We start from the raw sequence: 5,937 nt of genomic DNA on the forward strand, positions 1-5,937 counted from the left end.
ACGTAGTATATATATATATATATATATATATATATATATATATATATATATACAGGGCCCTTCCAATAAGGGATCCCTATTTTTTGTCACTTTTAGGGATAAACCTACACCATTAGATCTGTTTTTTAATGGGCTTTGATGAATGAGATTAAAACAAAAAACTTAACACTTATGTCAAACCTACACCGTTCAAGATCATTAAAAATAAATCAAACATTTGGATGACTTAATGATCACCAAATTTTCTGAAAATTAGCAGAAGTGATCTACTCATATACACCTACAAATTGAACAGTGGAGATGTGATTTTGTGATTGGGAAGTTTGTCAAATACCTTATCCCTAGAAATAAACAAAAAAAGGATCCCTCATTGGATGAGCCCTATATATATATATATATATATATATATATATATATAAGGATCTGTTGAAGGAATTTACATTCCTATCCTTGATAATGTGTCCTGACCGAATCTTCTCCTTATTAGACTAGAATATCTCTTAGATATCTATCTCTGATTTACAGGGATTCTGTATGTAATGCCTATATAAAGACCAATCTATCAATGAATGAGTAGACCATTAATTATTCTCGTATTCACATACTCTTTATCACGTTATCATGCACTTTGTTCTAACCCTATAGCCAATAACCCACCATTTGTTTTTCGAAACCCTAAAAGCCAAAAGAGTCTCTTGCATCCTCTATCCAACCGCCGCCGCTGTCCGCTCGCTTCCCCGGCCACTGTTGTCCGACAACCTCCAGCAGCAAATCTTCCAGCTGCCGTCTGCCATTGATTCTTGGCTTCCTTCAGCTTAATTTTTCAGCTTTTTCTTTCAAATTTTGAAAGTTTTTATAGCTTATATTTATATGGTGAATATGGCTAACCATATATTTTGTTTTCCATGACATAATCACGCGACGAATCACAAGGAATTACGCGAGCAACTTCGCTGCAAGCACGTGGAATTAAGCTTGAAAAATTGCAAAGCAGCTCCTATAAATGCAGTTTATTTAGCAAACTACCAAGTAAGCTTTAATATTACAGTTATTTACTTTTGAATAACTCGGGGGGATAAAATCCTTTCTCCTTTCTCCATCTCCATTCTATGTTTGGGATTTTGTGAGTGCAGGTAAAAATCCCAGAATTTTATTCGCGGGCCAAGAAGTGTGTTTTGATCACTCTTGTTTCTTTGTCCAGGTTATGTGTGATCATCCCTGACCTTTCTCCGAATTGTGTTTGATCAATCCGAGGCTTTTTTTTAGAATTGTGTTTGATCAATTTACGGCTTTTCTGGATTGTGTATGATCAATCTGAAGGACAAACCATTAAAAACATTGTTTGTGACCTCTATGGAGTCTCATAACAGTTTGGTTTTGTATGCAAGAGTAATGTAACATTCTGCTCCTTTGAGTTTTGACGTACTCGATGCCTAAGGCGAATCTTCGCTTGGTATCTGTGGAACCTTTCATTGGAAAGGATTAAACCACATGTTTTGACCCCTAGGCTAACAAGCCTAGATGCCGAGATTTCACATCTCATGTGTTCAAAGTTTTTGACGTGCACATCGACAAAAGCCTTCAATAACAATCTGTGCAAAAAGTAATGACCACAAAGTACTGTGGAATGCACTTATGGAGCGTTTCTTGAAACGTTCATCTAACTTGTTGAGTTATTAAGTCAAGTGGATTGCTTACCACTTTAATTTACTACATATGGTCGATGATATTTTGTGGCATCATGTTCCATAATCTTTAGCGGATTCGATCATCATCAAGTTCTCTACGCCCTCCAAGTTGGTTTGGAATTACCAACGAGACTTGATTTTGATCATACAATTGCAAACGAGAATTGTATATACGCTAATGTGATAAACGTATTTGGGATTGTCCCCTAATATGGGGACAACAATATGGGTCACGGCAACGGCATTTCACGGCAACGGTATAAAATGCTATGCCGATGTCTAGAAAAGAGGGGGAGGTGTCGCCGGCCCTAATGGACCGGCGACACTCCCGATCTAGACATCAATCTGTCAAAACTACTCGTGCCAGCTCCGAACAATAACAATGCAACCGTATGGATCTCCAGATCACTGGTTGAGGAGTTGTCGAGCTCATTCTCAAATTATGAATGCATACAAAAAGGTACGGAAAATCAATATGAGGACAAGAACGTTATCCTCATGATCGCGGATTTCAAAGATTCGGATCCAGCTCTAGCTACCTCTGACTTTAACGTCATCGGCTAAATCGACTTTGATTTTCTTTCCAAGCTATATATAATAAGATGTCGTATTTATGTCTTTATATTACTCGAGACCTCGATGTACTCACCTTAGCAATAATGAATGCTTTGAGAATTTTTTCGAAGTTATGAAACTATTTTCCTCTTATGGTTCGTATTGATTTACAAACAAGATGTACAGTTTTACATCGTCCTTAGAAGCATGGCATATTTACAATCTACATGGTTAGATTGTGCCGTTTTGGTCTCTTCCAAGTGAAGATGACGCACGGCCTTGCATCCTCAAGGAGGATCGCCCATGTGTTTTCCGGTTAAGTCTTCTACCCTATAGCGGATTTTCCATAATCAACTGTTCAACTAGGCTCATCCAAGCTCAGTGTGATGTCTTAGAATTGTCCGAAATTAAGGAGATAGTGGTTTCAAGTGTGCCTCGCACTACCGACCATTCACTGACATGCCTGGTCATACTGACTTGGAGTTACCGAAAGCTTTTGATTTTGGATCCTCCTATGCTATTAAACCAATTTCCGTCTTGCAAAAAGACGTTGAAGACTTATCAAAACCAGACAACAATCATCATAATCGAATCCTCTAGGTCCTCTGAATTAGTTTATGTTCATGTCTGGAAGCTTTCGCTAACTAGTCATGGAGTTTACGACCTTAGAAAGACTAAAAGGACTTGATTTTGATCATATACACATCATTTTGGCTTCGGCTTATGCCCACATGCCATCCGCAAGCTTCAAAGCTTTGCCAATGCCAAATCTGCGAAAAACAGCATTCTTTCCCTTCTAAACTGTCAACTTCGTTTGAGCTTTGTGAGCAGCTCCGAACGAACTAGATAGTGAGTTTTATATCGTTGGAAAGCTCTACGAGTCTAGTTTTCAGAATCTTTTGTGGTTTGTCCATATCTATTTTAACGAAGACGTTATGGCTGTTTTAGTGTGCAAAAGTCATTCTGCGCGGAAAATTTTAAGCACTCTCGGGATTGCAGTTTTTTGTAGATTCTTTCAATCCTTCTAAATGGTTCAAGTGAAGCTATTTACTCTCCTATCTACTTCATTTTGTAGATCTATCTCATAGAGACATCGAGTGTTTCGCAGATAGTGGAACAATCCACAACATTCTAAAGAACCGGCAACTATCTCTGAATTTTGTGCCTTGTAAATCTTCTGTGACTACAATGATTGAATCATACCGGTCATTTAGGGACGCGGTTTAGCTTGAATCTTGATGCCTCATGGCACCATGATCAATGTCACAGATGCCCTCTATGCATTGAGAGGCAACCGAACCATATTGAGCTTTAAAGACATTATTGCTAATAGTTTTCATTTGAAAACACATTGTGAGAATGAATAAGAGTTCTTTTGTGTATACCTTCTCATAAATTCGGACTGAAATGCATATGAGAGAAGTTTATGAGTCAATCTAGTGGACTGTATGTCACTATGATTCGAATATCGAATCACATGTTGTCGCCAAACATGATATTTGGGACACCGACTCATATAGACTTTTGTTTGACCAAATCGGTCATCCTGAAAGAGATATAATGGTCCAAATTTTGAGAAATTCTCATGGACATCCATCCTTCCACTCAAAACAAAGACATTTGAGATCTAGCTTCATCATGAAGCATGATGGTGACGCCATAGTTATAAATGGCGGCACCCGGGGGACATTGACTTCACTCGAACTTCACCCGAACACGACTCCAACTTCCTAGAAGCCGCCCGGTCAATTTCTCAAACAATTGAGGTGCACAGGCCTTCCCTTGATGTCTCATTGGCCCCTTACAATGCTCATTGCTCGTTTCGAAAGCCTATTCTTTAGCTAAATTAGGAGTGAGACCCTCCTACGTTAAATGACACAAAAATGAACATTCTATTCTTACATCAAACTATGTAGATAGATACAACCAACTTGCGGACACATTTTTATGTTTTATGGTGTTGGTTGAAGTGTTAACACACTGGTCACGTGTTACACTATTATCTACTCTTTATGCTGCTTATGCTTTTACGGGCTCACTACCCATTCTTTAAAGAAGTTTATCGGGATATAAGTTGAAGTGTCATGTACCCCATGTTCACACGTAATATGGTCTCACCGAGGCTACGACCAAGCAACTTTAGCTTGTCGCTCGAACATTATTGATGCACACCAATCTTTCTATTACGACTTAGGGCTATGCAATATTTGCATGCAACTTTACTATTCATCTATGACCCACCATCATTGAATATTTTTGTACTACAGCTCGTGACTGTATACAAGGATTGACACGAAATTGCAATCCTTGAGCTCAAACATGATTGAAACGGATCTCCAATCTTTGAGCTCGGCTAGATATTATTTCTAGGTGCCAAATCGCATTGCTACTGCGTATAATGATGGGTCATTTGAGATGAATAAGTATTTAAGTTTAGGTTGGATATGAACCTCCACCTATAATCCGCCTATGTAGAAACCTTGTCAGGCGAACTCTTTAACCGCTATATTGCGGATTGTCACTTTGATGAGACAATATTCCCGCCGTTAGGGAGAGATAAGTGGAATGACGTGAATTGTCGTGGTTTGTCCCCACTAAGTCTCATCTTGATCTCAAATGCTTAAAGTGTTAAATTGACGAGATCACATGCTGCAAATATGTCTGCAAGGATCGATGTCTTACAAAAGGACATGGCGAGACCAAAAAGAGTTGGTCTTGACGCCATCACCATGGATGGTGATATGGTGACGCCATATAGTGGCAAAATTGGTGTCACAAGGCCGTGTGGCTCCCCAAAAAAAGGGAGGCTCTTAGGTTTGATACTTTCTCTCATTAGGCAGAAAGTGAGCTTGGCAAAACCTGATCCATTGATCAGTGATACTCAAATCCGTCTCATGAAGTTTGGATTGTGATTATCGTTAGGGGATGCCTCAATGTCAAATCCAATCCATATAGAGATCTCTACGAGTATTACACTAGTGTACATGAGGATGTAAGATAATGAGTCTACTATCGAACCACCCTTTGTTGATGAATATCCACTTAGTTGATTGGCCTAATGGAAAGATGCGATCTAGCATAACAAAGAGATAGGTCCTTGAGCAGGTGATGTCGACACCGCAAGGTAAACCCTATCAACTGTGTCTTTGTTAGATTGCTTAGTGAGAACAAGAGTTTAGACTCACCTTATGACGCAAGGTCTCTCACTAACATGCACTGGGATCGACTACAATGAGATATGCTCTTGTAATGGATGTCATTGCACTCCACTACTTTGTCAGTTTGGTAGTTTCCAAATAACTGAACATGCAGCCTATGAATGTGGTCATAATAACATCTCTATTGGATCAGAGATATACATGAAGGTTTTAAATGGACTTCATTCATCCGAATCAAGTTGCTCCAGACCATAGGAGCACGCGTTTGCTAAAGGTATTTAAATGCACATGGACTCTACTTGATTTGGAAGGGATATGGTGAAATTATGCCTTTGTGTGTTCATTCCAGATTTACATGGACTCTTGATGGATCAAGAGATGCCAATATGTATCAACATCCGAGGAAAAAGATCTTAGGAAGACACGGTCTCGATAAGGCACTCGATGACTGTATTGATGACGATTTTTCATCAATTGGCTTAGGCGCTCTATAACTAGTGAGGCCTACATATACTCCCACGATTAGTCAAAGTCTT

This window comes from Fragaria vesca, linkage group LG2 (genome assembly GCF_000184155.1).
Source record: "Fragaria vesca subsp. vesca linkage group LG2, FraVesHawaii_1.0, whole genome shotgun sequence".
Classification (NCBI taxonomy): Eukaryota; Viridiplantae; Streptophyta; class Magnoliopsida; order Rosales; family Rosaceae; genus Fragaria; species Fragaria vesca.